The sequence below is a fragment of the Lathyrus oleraceus genome, chromosome 2, assembly GCF_024323335.1.
Source record: "Lathyrus oleraceus cultivar Zhongwan6 chromosome 2, CAAS_Psat_ZW6_1.0, whole genome shotgun sequence".
Classification (NCBI taxonomy): Eukaryota; Viridiplantae; Streptophyta; class Magnoliopsida; order Fabales; family Fabaceae; genus Lathyrus; species Lathyrus oleraceus.
The window spans coordinates 280,693,124-280,711,543 of NC_066580.1; the positions used below are offsets into that span (position 1 = coordinate 280,693,124).

An 18,420-nucleotide genomic window follows, 5' to 3' on the forward strand; every position below is an offset into this window, starting at 1 on the left:
TTGATTCCTTCCCCAGCGGAGTGACTGGTTCTCCTTCTCCTTAGCAGAGATATTTCCTTCCGTGTGTGGAAGTGGATTTTGTTGTATGTGCTTCTGTTTGGTGGTTGTTCCCCACAGAATTCTACATCACTTCCCGATAAGATCCCCAACGGTTGTTTCTCTAACTAATCTTATCCTTGTTCTCTGTGTACTGTTGGAAGATCCCCCAACTTTGGTGATTGTGATCCCTTTCTTGTTCCCAACAACGTTATCTGATCCCCGGTGATGCTCTGCTTGTTCCCCTGACAATAGTCATGTTCCCGGCAGTGACTCTTTTTGATTCTCAGCATTGTCTTTTATCCCCTGCAGAGATCAGTGTTTCCTGGTATCTATTTCCCCCATCAGATTGGGAGTTTCCCCAGTGGGCCTGGCTTTCTCTTTTGAGATGTAGTACCGGATGTTTGTCCATTTGATCCTTGGACCTGGTTGTGCTAAATGTGTCTGTCTGTCAGCAACAATCATACATAAACCACGCATATACATGCATGGTTATAACATTCAGATATCCATGTTACATTCTTTGCCATATATCTTTGTTTGTTATCTCCTACTATTTGGTGATATATTTTCCCCCAAACAGATGTTTGTGTCTGATCTCTCCATATAGAGTCAGCCCCATAGGCAGAAGGTGTCAACCCTTTCTTCCATATTCTCCACTGAGTTATGTCCTCGTGGATGATTCTTATTTCTGTTTCCTCCCAAAACATGTATTGGGATGGAATTTCTCCCTTGAGTTATATCCTCATCGGGTTGAGCCTTGTTCATGGTGTCTCTCTAGTTCGTTCCTAGATTGACTTTTCTTGTTATTTCCCTTGCACTTCCCCGTAGTTTAGATGAATGATTGCTCAGTAACCAGTAATTGTCCATCTTTTCCCCGGCAGGATCTGTGGCCTTCTACCGAGTAACTGGTAGTTATAAGTCTTATTTTTGTGGTTTTCTAACCTCATACCGGTAGTTGTAAACCCCGTTTTATACCCTTGCAGAGTTAACCCTTGAGTTTGTTCATCCTAACCGATGACAGTTACTCTCTTATGTGGTTTTCTACCTAGTATCCGGTAGATGTAATCCCCTCTTTGATGATTATCTTTATCCAATATTAGGTATTGATATTCCTTCGTTTTTTGAGTATATCTCCCAGTAACCGGTGATATATATCTTTAATAATTGCTTTGATCAAACAATTTACTCCCAGCGAGTCATCTTTCGTTTACCCTTGTTCGGTAATGATTGTTTCTCCCCTTTGATTGGTCATCATTTTATACCCAATATTCGGTATCCCGATGTCCTTTCTTTTTCGATCGATTTATCCTTTATTAACCCAGTAACCGGTTGTGGATAATCTTCCATGCGAGTATGTTATCTACATTCTGACGGTAATAGATAATATATTTCATGCGCTCTTCAGTCGAAGTCTTTTTTCTTCCCCAGTCGAGTAAGATTCGTACTTCCTTATGGAATCGAATGTCCATCCTGTAATTGAGTTTTCTTTTTCAGCCCTCCTTTCTGATGATGAGTGTCTTGGAAATATTCCTCAATTCACGTCTGGTTGGTCACCTATTATATGCCCAGTAACCGGTATCCCTGTGTAATACCCCAAAATTTACCCTTCATTTTTCTTGGAAGCATGGGATTATGTCTTACATTTCATTAGCATCATACTAGGTCATACTCATTGCATACTGCATTAGTGACTAGGGAAATCAGCGTTTGATTGATCACTCCTTAGCAGAAGGAGCCCACACCAAGCAAGACTAAGAATTGAACTTCATTCTCCAAGTATACAAGTCTCAAGGGGGTCCAAGTGTCTTATTATGGTTCTCAGCTCATCAGTGGAAGATTCAGAGCTCTCAGAGTGTGCATATGCATTTAATCAGAAATTAGGGTTTCATGGCTATCTGCAACAGGAAAGGTTTGGTTGGAAGTAAAGGGGGCTCATTCATGTCATGATTATAGAGGCATCTTAGTCTAGGAAGACTCACATCTATCTCAGAAAGATCCATAGGCAATCAGTGCAATCAGTTCCTGATCATTTTGCCCTAAAACTGGGGTTTGGTATAAAGTCGGTTTATTTCTGAATCCTTGGGTAAAACTCTTTTCCATGTCCCTCCATATGTCCACAAGGGTCTACATACAAAAAATCAGCTCTTTATTTGAGCCAGAGGTGCTTCAATTGATCAATGGAATCGAGAATCAGACAATTTGGGAAAAGTCAACTGTGGCGCCAGAAAAGTCAACTCCTGGCATTTTGAAAGTGGAATCTCAAAATTCATGCCTAAGGGATCCTACATGTGAAATTTGATCAAGGTTGGATCATGGGTTCATCATTTAATCAGGAGTTTGAAAAGTTACTATATTTGGAAATAGTTGCTTTCCATTTAGGGCAAGTTTTTATGGTTGTCGCACCCACTTTAAGCCCATTTTCCATCAATATGCAAGCTCCATTTGAAATTTTCTCCAACATGAGAGTTGTTCCCCTTGTTCCAAGCTTTCTAGAGATATAAATTTTGTTTCATTTGGATTAAAATTGAGAAAGTTATGCTTAGTCAAAGTGAGACATTATTTTAGAACACTTAGAAAATTTTCTAAGTCCAAAATTTGCAAAATTTGTCAAGACTTATGGGCCAGTTTTCTTGCACTTCAAGGCATCTTTTGAAAATACTTTCTTCATGACAATTGTACCTTGATATGTCCTATTTCACATCCTTTTGGAATTATCCCATTTGGATCATTGGTTTGAAAGATACACTCATCTAAAATTGGCATCATGAACTGAATTTTTAGGCAACATTTAGGCCAAACTGGCCCAACCATTTTGCAACTATGGAACATGAACTTCATGGCCATTTTTCACCTCTTTCCACTCATCATTTCAACTTGTGTTCAACATGAATGATGTTAAGCTCCATGCACTCTTCCTACTGTTTGCATTGCCTTGCCATTTGGTTACATAATCATCAAGATATATAGCCTCAAAGTCACCCTGTTGGACTGTTTTTGTGTTGCACAAGCCAAACCAAGTCAGACCACAAAATTGACCAGCCACATGCTTTTCCTCATTTGGTCATGCACTTTTATGTTCACTCACTTAAGTTTTTCCACATTTAGCCATTTCTTTTCACACCTCATTTTTGCACCTTTTGTTCATGAACCAAACCAAGCATTGCATGCCCATTAAGACACATTAAACCCTACATATTTAAACATTAAAAACCCTAATCTGAAGGGAGGCTACTACTATTTTCGAGTTAAGGGTGGTGGATGCTATTTTCAAAAGAGGCAAGGCAAGCAAAAGTTCCACTTCCATTTCACAAGTTCCTCAAGCACAAGCATCAAAAGAGCATCTCTTCTCTCTTCCATTCCTCCAACACCAAGAGGCAGTGGACCTTGCATCCACTAGGTACCTTTACTTCTCCATTTTCATGACCATATATCCATGTTTATCATCATGCTTACCATTGTCCATTACTATTTTTCATGCCATTGCCATGCTTGTATCATGCTGTTTTTCTATGTTAACAATATGCTTTGCATGCTTATGAACCCTTCAACATGAGACATTGTGATTGAGCTTGAGTTTATGTTGTGAAATTTTTGTTGTATCCGTGACCATGGTACCATCTTGTTGTTCACTTTTCTCTATGTTAAAGTCATTATTTTCAATAAAATAAAGCACCATTGTGTTCTACTCGTTCCATACTAGAATTTTGTTTTTTACTTCATCTCATTTGGAGCACCATAGCATGAGCAATGTTGGTTGGAAGTTTGAACAAGCATCCTGCATTTTCCGTGTTTTCATTCATTCTGCATGCGCCTAGGGTTGTTTGGATGAAAAGGATGGACGTGGCTTCATGTTAGCCATCAGATCGCGCCTGGCCTTCAAATCTCACCAGTCCACATTATTTTGTCACTTAGTGATTTAATGAAACAAGTTGACCGGTCGATATGCAGTCACATACTTATTTTAAATGAACGTTTTTTATGCTGTCACGCTGGGATATTTCATTGGACCGGGCTTTCCAGCGCACGCTACCCACACCCCCCTTTCTTCCAGGCCCATTAATTAATCCATTCATTTTATTTTCATTTCTCTTAATTCTTATTTTTTATTTTTCTGTTTTGCTTTTAATTAATAAAAATCGTTTATTTGTTCATAAAAATATCAAACATTTTTTTTCACATTCCTTAATGTTTTATTTAATTTATTTAATTTTTATTTTCATATTTTATTTAATGTTAATATTTTATTTTAATTATTTGATTCAAATAGTCCATTTTGACACACATTTTTTCATTTATTTTATTTTCATGACTTAGAATTATTTTTAATTTCTGATTTTTAGGATGAGGGTTGACCAATGTCTCATGGTCAACTTGACTTTTTATTGGAATTTTATTTCCCATTTTAATTTATTTTGGATTTATTTTTCACCTAGTTTACTTGGTTGACTTTTCATTTAACTTCTGTTTTATTTCAATTAATTTATACACTAATTCACATTATTTTTAAAATCTTTTGGGGGGATGATGATGTCCTGACCCCGCCTTACATAGTCTAATTTTTCATAATTTCTTTGATTAATTTACTATTTATTTGATATTTTTTAAGTTGACTTGACTTTACAGTTGACTTTTCCATGATTGATGTTTGACTTAAGGGATTGCTTAAGGCAAATGAAGAGATCTTTTGATCCTCCCTTGTTCATCTCATATGCCATGTATTAGAGGCCTCTCATCTTAATTTTATTTGATCCTTGCATCATTTCCCGATTAAATTATTCAGTGATCCTTTGTGTGCATAGTTTCATCTGTCTGATTCATCTGATATTTTTTATACTTGTTTCTTTCATCCATGCTTCTATTGTTTGATTGCTTAACATGTCTATACCTCTCATGCATTGTCTAATGCTTCATTATTTCATTCTTTGATTATTTGATTTGATCATATAATTATTTATCTTATCTGTTTGATTAACTGTTGCCTACTTGTATGTTGTATGAGGCACATATTACTATTGTTTGATTACCATGAACAACCCCTAATCATAACAAATGTACCCCTCTCCCATGAATTGTATATTGTTTATTCTTTCACTCTTTATTCATCTGTTAATACAAGAATTAAAACGAACATCCGATAACCATTTCAAAACAAGATCAAAACCTCGATCCAACGTCGAGTAATCATTTTCAAAGCTTAACAGAACCAGCACGTATTCATCCATTCTTTTGTAAGTCGATTGCTTCATGCATCACCATTTCTCTTATAAGTCGATTGCTTCTGGCATCGCCATCTATCACCCGTAAGTCGATTGCTTCAGGCATCGCCATCTACCCTTATCCTCTCCTTGCTCCATTCGTCGACTCTTGTTCCGTTTAGGTAGCACACATTAGGTAGAACCCTTTGTATGATAACATTAGGTAGTATTCCCTTATTCTTTTGTATGATAACATAGGTAGAATTCCCTCATTCTTTGCATGCTAACATTAGGTAGATGTTCCCATTTGTAAATCCTAACACATAGGTTCACATTGCATGATAACTCTAGGGCAGAGCTTCCCCATTTTTAGACCTTCTGTACGTCTCCGATCATGTGGCATGTGACTCCGTTCTATTGCAAAGAGGTAACTGCCTAAGACTCGATTCAGCAAGCTGCGACACCTGCTGCTAGGACGTGAATACATTTCCCACTCTCCTTTGACACAACTGGTGTCCTCCTTTGTAAGTCCATGTTCAGATGGCAACCCCTAGGTAGCCGAACTACGACAACTCTGAATCTCATGTTCATATGAGATACGTAGGCACGAGACGCGATGTCTTGCCGAGTTTTTGACTGACGACTATTAACTAATCCTTGTTTGCTTTCGCCCTTATTGCGATTCTTTTCTCTCGTCCTCGTTGCGATCGAGACCTTCCCTTTCTCTTGCCCTAGTTACAATCGAGACCCCGTGTTCCCGTAGTTAGCTGAACTATGTTTTGCTCTGATTCTCATTCCAGATGAGATACGTAGGCATAAGACGCGATGTCTTAGCGAGCACACATCTCTTTCACCCATAGGTAGCCGAGCTACGAAGACTCTGATTCTCATATTCATATGAGATACGTATACAGTGAATGCGACATCCGTGCGAGTCATTTTCTTTTGACCGCCTTTTAGTAAATAGTACATTAGATAAACACACACCCTTTAGACAAGGACAACAAGAGTGGATCCCGTAGAGTACTACAGATGCGTAGGGGTGCTAATACCTTCCCTTTGCATAATCGACTCCCGAACCCAAGATTTGGTTGCGAGACCTTGTCTTTTCCTTTCCTTTCTCCAGGTTTACTTCGAGCGTTTCCTTTCCCTCCTTTGGGATAAATAACGCACGGTGGAGACTCTCCTGTCATTTTCCTTTTTTCGCCGGTTGTTTTTTTCACAGGTTGTGACAGCTGGCGAATCTGCTGGGGACCCGGTTTCCCTAAGCGAGTGCCTCCTAGCTTTTGTAGGTTTCTTGTTTGTTGGGTGTTTATTCTTTTGTATAGTTATTTACTTTCAGCATTTACCTGCTTTATCCTATTGTATTATGTACATATGTTGTATCTGCTGTTGGGTTGGTTATTTGTTGGGGTGGGATGTTCTATGCGAGATAAGCCCACTACCCAGGCTTGAGCGTACACACAGGGTTTAGAGTGGATAGTCATGAGGCTTGCATGGCATGTTGCTACGTTAAGTCATTCATGAGACCCACATCCAGACGAGGTTTCTTTTGGATATATTCCGTCCTATGGGTGTTCCATAACGACAGATATTCCTCTAGAAATCGTCAACTCTGGTGACCATTTCCCGAGGACTCAGTCAAGGCCTCTCCTTCGAGACGTGATTATGTTAGCTCTGGTGGGCGCATTCTCGCTGCTCAATCCAAGGACCCCGAGGCTGGGAACTTGCTTTAGGATGTCTTGTTGAGGGGAGTCAGAAGAGGTCTTTTATCCCGTAATAATGCCAAACCTTCAGTGGTAAACATATTATTCTCGACTGAAGGGCTGAAGCTGACAAACTTCTGTTCTTAGAACCTACCAGTGAGGGGCGGGCTAAATTCAGGAAACCTTAACCTTCAACCAACCTAGTTTTCTGGAGCAGAGCTTTGATCTTGTATTATATTCCTCAGTGGGTTTCTCTTCAGACAGTGCAACCCGACAGATGTTCAATCAGATACAGCAGTCCTGATTTCCATGTCACTGCATTGCATCACATCATTTTGCATTCATATCATTCAATACATGTTTACCTATTGCCGCAACCTGAAAAATACAGTGCGCGAAAAATCAACCGACGAAAGAAAATGACAGAAGAGTCGCCACCGTGCGTTATTCATCCCAAAGGAGGGAAAGGAAACGCTTGAAGTAAACCTGAAAAAGGAAAGGACAAGACGGGGTCTCGCAACCAAATCTTGGGTTCGGGAGTCGGTTATGCGAAGGGAAGGTATTAGCACCCCTACGCATCCGTAGTACTCTACGGGATCCACTTGTGTAGTTCTTGTCTAAAGGGTGTGAGTTTATCTTGTGCTGTTTACAAAAAAAAAAGGGTTAAATGAAAATGACTCGCGCGGATGTCGCATCCACTGCATACGTATCTCATATGAATATTAGAATCAGAGTCTTTGTAGCTCGGCTACCTAGGGGTTAAGGGTAATTGTGCTCGCTAAGACATCGCGTCTTATGCCTACGTATCTCATCTGGCCTGAGAATCAGAGCAAAACATAGTTCGGCTAACTATGGGGTTATGGATTGGGTTTTGGACGAACGACGTCACTACGCAATCTACCGGATGCTCGACCTTTGGAGACTTACTCGCCTATAGTAGAAGGAGTTAACGTGTGGCTTTGGGTTTTAGGGTTTGAGATGCTCAAGGGCAAAAGGGCAGTCCTTGACGAAGGAACCGCGCTACCTGCAGGGATACGAACATGATAACATGAAATAGTATCACATTCTAGGACTCAATTTAATTAAATTATATTATTATGTACTTCAATTTATTTCATTTTATTCGATATTACGTGGATTTTCTTTCTATTTATCTCAGGAAGCCATTTGAAGCACAAGTAAAAAAAAGGAAGAAAAGGAGGAGCAAAAAGAAGTTTTTTGAAGCAAATATCAAAAGCCAAAGCCCAACCCAAAAGCACAGGCGTTGTGCCTGTGACGAGCGTCACACAGGCTGTGACGAGCGTCATATTTTACCCACTTGTGTTACGGGCGTAACACATGGTGTGATGGACGTCACACCATTCTCCTATATTTTTGGCACCAGGAACGCAACAGACCACGTTGAAGCCTACTATCATGCTTGACCGTTTGCAACGTGAAGGCTATGTACACGGAAAACCCTTGGAAGCAGTTACAAAAGTACTAATATAAATAGTAGTTTTTGGAAAAGCTCTCGGTTCCACACTTCTTCGCCGTTTTCTCTTTTTAGCACTTTTTCTCTTCCAGCAGTACAAACACATTTTTACAGCATTATTTTTACAATCTTTATATTGTTTCCTTTGCAATTTCTATTTTCTTTTCCAGCAATTAATTAATTTTTCGCACAGTAGTTTCTACACCGGAAACTATTGTGTACCTTTCTCTAGATCTAACCTTACGTTAGACCCTAGATTTTTATTCCTTCACTTTTATTTTTCTATCTGATTGAAGAATTCAAGAACAAATCCAACCGGTCTGTGGTGGATGTTCAAGACTGCTGTTAATTGCTCAGGTTCTTTAATTATTGTTTGAATTTATATATGCCCTGTGTAACACCCTTCTAAAATACCCCAAATATTTAATTAAAGTAACAACATATCGATCAGAGTAAAATGCAATCAAGGGTGTCACACAACATTTCACACCATAATAACTGTCATGCTCTTTATTCAATCAAAATAAACATTTCTTGCATCACACGCAGCGGATAGAAATTAAATCAACCATTCAAAACATATAACATATTACATGTAAAATGATTCAACAACCAACAATAAAACAATTAAAAACATCCCGTCCCGATGTTACATCTATCAGAGCATGACCCACCTAGGAGACTACACTAGACTCCAAGCATTAGCTTCTACTCAACTCATTGCTCGTTACCTGAAAAATAGTTGTAAGGGTGAGTTCCTCAATCGATATAATAAGCATTATAAATCATCATGTAATGCTAAGTAAATTTACACATTTCATCACCCTAATCGCAACATACATTCAGTAACGGCACATCAACTTAAACATCATACTTAATATCCACACAATTCCACTCCTCAATTAAATTAAATATTCATACAACAAGCCAACAAAATGCAACTCTAATGAGACTCGACTCGTCATGCATGTGGTACCATTCGGAGTAAAACTCCCAACTTAAAATCATTGCCATTTTATTGGGCATCAAGGCATAAGCCTTCAACTTTCAACTTAAAATTTGCCAATCCAGGCCAACATGGTGTGAGCAAAGCTCCGACTTAATGCATATGAATGTACATGGCATACACGACTTTAAACTGTCGACAACATAATAATAATAGCAACATAACAGTGTTTTCAACAGAATCAACTTATAATCAACTTTGGCTCACCAAGCCTACAACTCAGTATGTTCAACAACTTTAACACAACTTATCAACATATTTGTATCAACACTCCATAACATAACCGAACAAAATTTCTCATCAACATTAACGATAATAGGCCAATCACCAATTATGTTCACAACATTAAAATACCAATTTTTCTAATTTCCAACAGTGTTAACCGGTTAACGCCCTGGGTTAACCGGTTAACGCAGGACAAAACACACTTTCTGGAAAAACGCAACAGTGTTAACCGGTTAACGCCCTGGGTTAACTGGTTAACGCAGGCAAAACAACACATTTCCACAAAATATAACAGTGTTAACCGGTTAACGCCCTGGGTTAACCGGTTAACGCAGACAAAACAGCAGTTCCTGCGCTAACACAAGGCAGAATGCAGAGTTCTCCGCATTTCCCGCCGTTGGAGGACTTCCGGACCTCCGATTCAATTTCCGTAAAAAGCTATACGTTCGGGGGAACACGACTCACACCATTACGGACTCAATTTCAGCTTTAATACAACTTATTCATCACAATATTTAGCATTCAACATCCCAATTAGGGTCACTTCAACGGTTTATCACTACCCATGACATGTTAATCTATAATACCCATTAAACGACGATAAACCCCCCTTACCTGAGATAATCCGGCAATCTCTAAGCTTCAAGCTTTTCCGTTCTTCAACCTTTGCTCTCTAGCTCTTCCTCTTTGCCCTTTCTCCACTTTTCACCTTTCAGCCGCTTCTCTGTTTCACGTGAAAACTCTTTACCAAAAATGAAACCCTTTTCTTTTTCTTATTCCAACTTATATATTTTCCACTAATTATTATTCCAAATAATAATAATAATAATAATCCAATAATTCAATTTATTTAATTAAATTAATAAATATATTATTAACTTAAATAAAATAATTCTCTTATTTTATTCGGGGTGTTACAACTCTCCCCCACTAAAAGAGTTTTCGTCCTCGAAAACATACCTCAAGCAAATAACTCTGGATAAGACTCTTTCATCTGACTCTCCAGTTCCCAAGTCACATTGCCACCTGCTGGTCCTCCCCAAGCTACCTTCACTAAGGCAATCTCTTTACCCCGCAACTGCTTCAACTCTCGATCCTCAATCCTCATAGGCGATATTTCCACAGTCAGGTTATCTCTCACCTGTACATCATCTACTTGGATCACATGCGACGGATCATGAATGTACCTCCTCAACTGAGACACATGAAAAGTCTCATGCAAATTCGCAAGCGACGGCGGTAAGGCGATACGATAGGCTACCTCTCCTATCCTCTCCAAAATCTGATAAGGACCAATAAATCGAGGTGTCAACTTCTTTGACTTCAAAGCTCGACCAACCCCAGTTATCGGAGTAACACGAAGAAACACGTGATCTCCCTCTCGGAACTCAAGTGACTTCCTCCTCTTATCATGATAACTCTTCTGACGACTCTGAGCAATTCTCATCTTCTCCTGAATCATCTTAATCTTTTCTGTAGTCTGTTGAACAATCTCCGGTCCAACCACAGCACTCTCACCGGACTCATACCAACATAACGGTGTCCGACATCTCCTACCATACAAAGCTTCAAACGGCGCCATACCAATGCTCGAATGAAAACTATTGTTGTAGGTAAACTCAATCAAAGGTAAATAACAATCCCAAGCACCTCCCTTTTCCAAAACACAAGCTCTCAAAAGATCCTCTAATGACTGAATCGTCCTCTCAGTCTGACCATCAGTCTGCGGGTGATATGCAGAGCTCAATCTCAGTTTAGTTCCCAAAGCCTTCTGCAAACCTTCCCAGAATTTCGATGTAAATCTAGGATCTCTGTCCGAAACAATACTCGACGGAATACCATGCAAACTTACAATTTTCTCAATATACAACTCAGCTAGTCTCTCTAACGGATAATCCATTCTGATCGGAATGAAATGAGCCGACTTTGTCAATCTGTCAACAATCACCCAAATAGCTTCAAAATTCTTAATTGTCCCCGGTAAACCAGAAACAAAATCCATACTGATACTATCCCACTTCCACTCTGGAATAGCCAACGGTTGCATTAGCCCAGACGGCTTCTGATGCTCAACCTTTGACTTCTGACAAGTCAAACAAGAATAAACAAAACTCGCAATTTCTCTTTTCATTCCCGGCCACCAAAATAACTTTTTCAAATCATGATACATCTTCGTAGCTCCAGGATGAATACTCAACCCACTACGATGTCCTTCTTCAAGAATACTCTTCTTAAGTTCGGCAACATTCGGAATGCACACCCGACTACCAAATCTCACAACACCATTCTCATCAACTCTGAATTCGCCACCTTGACCTTGATTCACTAGAGTCAACTTATCAACCAAAAGCATATCGGATTTCTGACCCTCTCTGATCTCATCCAGAATACCACTTGTTAACTTCAACATTCCCAATTTAACACTATTGTGAGTACTCTCACACACCAAACTCAAGTCTCTAAACTGCTCAATTAAATCCAATTCCTTAACCATTAGCATAGACATATGTAATGATTTCCGACTCAATGCATCAGCCACTATGTTTGCTTTACCCGGATGGTAATTCAAACCAAAGTCATAATCCTTCAGAAACTCTAACCATCTTCTCTGCCTCATATTCAGCTCTTTCTGATCAAACAAATACTTTAAACTTTTATGGTCACTGAAAACCTCAAATCTTGACCCATACAAGTAATGCCTCCATAACTTCAGAACAAACACCACAGCCGCCAACTCTAAATCGTGCGTCGGATAGTTCCTCTCATGAACCCTCAGCTGTCTTGAAGCATAAGCTATAACCTGCTTATCCTGCATCAACACGCCACCCAAACCCAACAATGAAGCATCACAGTAAACTTCAAATGATTCCGACGAACTCGGTAATATCAGAATAGGAGCAGTAGTTAACCTTCTCTTTAACTCTTGGAAACCTTCTTCACATTTTGAGTCCCAAACAAACGCCTGCCCCTTTCTAGTCAACATTGTCAATGGTAACGCCAACTTAGAAAATCCTTCAATGAACTTCCTATAATAACCAGCCAAACCAAGGAAACTTCGAATCTCAGCAACAGACTTCGGAGCTTCCCACTTAGATACCGCTTCTATCTTAGAAGGATCAACAACAACACCACCTCTTGAAATCACATGACCAAGAAAACTAACTTCTTCTAACCAAAATTCACACTTCGACAGTTTAGCAAATAACTTCTTTTCTCGTAGAACTCCTAAAACCACTCTCAAATGCTCAGCATGCTCTTCTTCAGATTTCGAATACACCAAAATGTCATCAATAAACACCACAACAAACTTATCTAGGTACGGATGGAAAATCCTATTCATATACTCCATGAATACTCCAGGCGCATTAGTCACACCAAAAGGCATTACAGAATACTCATAATGTCCATATCTTGTTCTGAAAGCAGTCTTCTGAATATCCTCAGTTTTCACCCGTATCTGATGATATCCCGATCTCAAATCTATCTTGCTGAACACACTCGCACCAACCAACTGATCCATCAAATCATCAATCCTCGGCAAAGGATACCGATTCTTGATCGTCACTTTATTCAGTTGCCTGTAGTCCACACACGACCTCATAGTACCTTCTTTCTTCTTAACCAACAACACTGGTGCACCCCACGGTGACACACTCGGACGAATAAACTTCTTATCCAACAGATCTTCCAGCTGACTCTTCAATTCAGTTAACTCAACAGCAGACATACGGTACGGAGCCATCGATATCGGCCTAGTACCAGGTACCAAATCAATCGAGAACTCCACTTCACGCTTTGGCGGTAATTCATTCACTTCTTCTGGAAACACATCAGGAAAATCACACACCACGGCTAGATCTCCAACCACCAGTTTATCTTTAGCCTCCAAAGTCGCTAACAGCATAAACAACTCTGCCCCATCAGCTACTTCCTCACTCACCTGCCTGGCAGATAGAAACAAACTCTTTCCTTCCTCAATCTCAGGAAATACCACCGTCTTATCAAAACAATTGATAGAAACTCGGTTAAACACCAACCAGTTCATACCCAGAATAACATCAATCTGCACTAGTGGAAGACACACTAGGTCCATCCCAAAGTCCCTACCAAAAATACTCAAAGGACAATTTAAACAAACCGAAGTAGTAGTCACTGAACCCTTCGCAGGAGTATCAATTACCATACTACCAAACATCTCAGATATCTCTAACTTAAGTTTCACAGCACAATCCAAAGATATAAAGGAATGAGTCGCACCTGTGTCAATAATAGCTACAAGAGGAAAGCCATTAATATAACACGTACCTCGGATAAGTCTGTCCTCACTGGAGGTTTGAGTTCCGGTCAATGCGAACACCTTCCCAGTCTGAGATTTCTTTGGCTTTTGACACTGACTTCCAATATGCCCTTCTTCGCCACAATTAAAACAAATCATTTCCTTGTGCTTGCAATCAGCTATTGCATGACCAGTCTTACCACAGCGAAAACACCTCTTTATTTCAGCAGTGCATACATTACTCTTATGACCAGCCTGACCACATTTGAAACAAACTATACCAGCAGGAGCACCTCCCCTACTGGTCCTCTGAGCCGGAGCAGCTCCTTGTTTCCCTTTTCCCACTGGAGCATCATACGGCTTTCCACGGTTTTGATTTTGCTTGCCCCTGCGGTCACTGACAATCTTGTAATGAGCATTATTGTCTTCTTTAAATATCCTGCAGCTATCAACCAATTCAGTAAAAATGCGTATCTTCTGATACCCAACAGCCTTCTTAATTTCAGAGCGCAGTCCGTTTTCAAACTTGATGCACTTTGAAAATTCAGCACCAGCACCAGTGTAATGAGGATAAAATTTGGACAGCTCCACAAATTTCGCAGCATAATCAGTGACAGACATGTTTCCTTGCTTCAGCTCAAGGAACTCAATTTCCTTCTTACCACGGACATCTTCCGGATAATACTTTCTCATGAATTCCCTACGGAATACATCCCAAGTAATGACTTCACCTGCCACGGTCAACCTCTCGTGAGTCTCTAGCCACCAGTCATCAGCTTCGACTGCTAGCATGTGAGTACCATACCGAACCTTCTGAGCTGGAGTGCAATCCATAACACAGAAGATTCTCTCAATCTCTTTCAACCATCCCAAGGCTGCATCTGGATCATGCTTCCCTTTAAACACCGGCAGATTCTCTCTCTGAAAAGTCGCCAAGCTACGTGATCCAGCATCTCCACCAGCATTTGGCAAGTTCTGCACAGCTTGTGCCATTGCTTGCATTGCGGCAGCCATTGCAGCGTCATTCCTTCCAGCCATTTCAACTTATCAATACAACACAACTTAAAGTTAGATTAGTAACAATACACAATTGTTAGACAGTAATGACACGACAACTGGCCGGACAGACCGACCTGCTCTGATACCACTAATGTAACACCCTTCTAAAATACCCCAAATATTTAATTAAAGTAACAACATATCGATCAGAGTAAAATGAAATCAAGGGTGTCACACAACATTTCACACCATAATAACTGTCATGCTCTTTATTCAATCAAAATAAACATTTCTTGCATCACACGCAGCGGATAGAAATTAAATCAACCATTCAAAACATATAACATATTACATGTAAAATGATTCAACAACCAACAATAAAACAATTAAAAACATCCCGTCCCGATGTTACATCTATCAGAGCATGACCCACCTAGGAGACTACACTAGACTCCAAGCATTAGCTTCTACTCAACTCATTGCTCGTTACCTGAAAAATAGTTGTAAGGGTGAGTTCCTCAATCGATATAATAAGCATTATAAATCATCATGTAATGCTAAGTAAATTTACAAATTTCATCACCCTAATCGCAACATATATTCAGTAACGGCACATCAGCTTAAACATCATACTTAATATCAACACAATTCCACTCCTCAATTAAATTAAATATTCATACAACAAGCCAACAAAATGCAACTCTAATGAGACTCGACTCGTCATGCATGTGGTACCATTCGGAGTAAAACTCCCAACTTAAAATCATTGCCATTTTATTGGGCATCAAGGCATAAGCCTTCAACTTTCAACTTAAAATTTGCCAATCCAGGCCAACGTGGTGTGAGCAAAGCTCCGACTTAATGCATATGAATGTACATGGCATACACGACTTTAAACTGTCGACAACATAATAATAATAGCAACATAACAGTGTTTTCAACAGAATCAACTTATAATCAACTTTGGCTCACCAAGCCTACAACTCAGTATTTTCAACAACTTTAACACAACTTATCAACATATTTGTATCAACACTCCATAACATAACCGAACAAAATTTCTCATCAACATTAACGATAATAGGCCAATCACCAATTATGTTCACAACATTAAAATACCAATTTTTCTAATTTCCAACAGTGTTAACCGGTTAACGCCCTTGGTTAACCGGTTAACGCAGGACAAAACACACTTTCTGGCAAAACGCAACAGTGTTAACCGGTTAACGCCCTGGGTTAACCGGTTAACGCAGGCAAAACAACACATTTCCACAAAATATAACAGTGTTAACCGGTTAACGCCCTGGGTTAACCGGTTAACGCAGACAAAACAGCAGTTCCTGCGCTAACACAAGGCAGAATGCAGAGTTCTCCGCATTTCCCGCCGTTGGAGGACTTCCGGACCTCCGATTCAATTTCCGTAAAAAGCTATACGTTCGGGGGAACACGACTCACACCATTACGGACTCAATTTCAGCTTTAATACAACTTATTCGGGGTGTTACACCCTGCTTTATTATTTATTTATATTATTTGCCTGAGATGAAATTATTTATGCATGCTGATTATTTAGATCTGTTTAGCATGTCTGGCTAATTTATTTAGGTATCGGTATGTAGAGTAAGCGGAATGAAGGAATCAAAACTAAGTTGGTTTAATTAAGTTTAAAATTAAAATCACTCTTTTCACGGTCTCAATTTACAGGTTTAATAACAAGGTTTTTGTAAGAAAGTAAAAGACATAAAGAAGTTAAAATCAATAGAACGAGAGTTTGAGTTTTTGACTGGACAGTGTAAATTGGACATTAATTCTAGATAAGGGCGAGAGCAATTTTTAGAGTTAATTAAATTCTAATCTTTTTCAAAAAGTATTTTTAAAGGTTGAATGTGAGGACGAGAGTTAAGCATTTGAATTTAATTGTATAACCTAAGTCAACAGAGCGAGAGTTTGAGATAAGGGTGTTTAAACAATTAGTGTTTTCTTAAAAAGAGTTTCTACGGATTCTATTGTTTTCAAAAAGTGGTTTTTGACTTCACTAATAAGTGACAGCTACGTTAATATAAAATCATAGTTTATTCAACAGAGCGAGAGTTTGAGATAAGACTTTTAATCAATAGTGTCAACTGAAAAGATTTATTTTAAAACCAAGAAACCAACGAAGAATTGATTCCCTAACTACGACGAACTACATACCGATATCCGTTTAGTTGATATTTAATTTAGATCCTATTTTTAGTTTTAACTTTTCCCCAAACAATCAAAATATTACCCTCCTTAGCTTTACGAAGTAACTTTAGAAAACGGTATATCGATTCATAAGTCCCTGTGGGATCGATATCTTTTAAAACTACACGATAGAACTGTGCACTTGCAGTTTGTACACCAAATTCGACTCATAAAGTCGCGATCAAGTTTTTGGCGCCGTTGCCGGGGACTTTTATTTAGTCGATATCGTAACTCTTCTGTTACGCTGTAGAGACTATGGTTTTTCTTTTCTTTTCTTTCTTTCGTTGATTTGTATGCCACACACTCGCTCACAAGGCGATTCGTTCTACCTACGAATCAACGATATCGAACTATATCTCCGAGTCTTACAACGAATTCGGGAATATCGTGCTGCAAACAATCTCCCTCCTGTCGAACTTCCTGATCTCAAAAATCTTCTTCCTTTGCCAATACCCGAGATGGCAGAACCAGCTCGTGCTCTTCGAGATTACGCCGCTCCATCGCAAGATGAGCCGCATTCGAGTATTGCTCCACCCGCAATCGAAGCAAACAACTTTGAACTTAAACCTTCACTGTTGCAGGCAGTGCAACATAACCAATTCTCTGGAAATCCTACCGAGGATCCAAACCTTCATTTATCCGTATTTGTCCAATACATTGATACTGTTAAAGCTAACGGTGTCACTTCAGAGGCAATTCGACTTCGTCTTTTTCCTTTCTCATTAAGAGATAGCGCTAGAAGATGGCTCCAATCTCTTCCTTCCAACTCAGTCACCACATGGAACGAGTTGAAGAAAGTTTTTCTTGCCCGATATTTTCCGCCGAGCAAAACAGCTATGTTAAGAGCCCAGATAAATGGATTTAAACAGAAAGATAACGAGTCTCTCTTCGAAGCATGGGAAAGATACAAAGACATGATGAGACTTTGTCCACACCATGGTTTAGAAGACTGGTTAGTAATTCATACCTTCTATAATGGTCTCCTGTACAACACGAGGTTAACAATAGACGCCGCCGCAGGTGGGGCACTAATGAACAAACCTTATGCTGACGCTTACCAACTTATCGAAAGCATGGCTCAAAACCACTATCAGTGGGGAAGCGAACGAACAATGGTAGAAAAACCTCAAACGAAAACTGGCATGTACGAGATAAGTAACCTTGATCATGTTAATGCAAAAGTGGATGCTCTGGTCCAGAAAATTGAAAGTTTAAATGTATCACCTCCAGCCACCGTGGTTGCCGTAACTCAGAATTGCGAAGTCTGTGGAATC

The 18,420-nt window shown here is 39.4% G+C and overlaps 1 non-coding gene across 1 annotated transcript; it reads right to left on the minus strand.

Moving 5' to 3' along the window:
- Nucleotides 1-17,982: 17,982 nt before the first annotated feature.
- Nucleotides 17,983-18,089, minus strand: LOC127125099 (small nucleolar RNA R71). The gene has a single exon (XR_007804560.1). It is a non-coding gene; the product is annotated as a small nucleolar RNA R71 (small nucleolar RNA).
- Between the last annotated feature and the right edge of the window lie 331 nt (nt 18,090-18,420).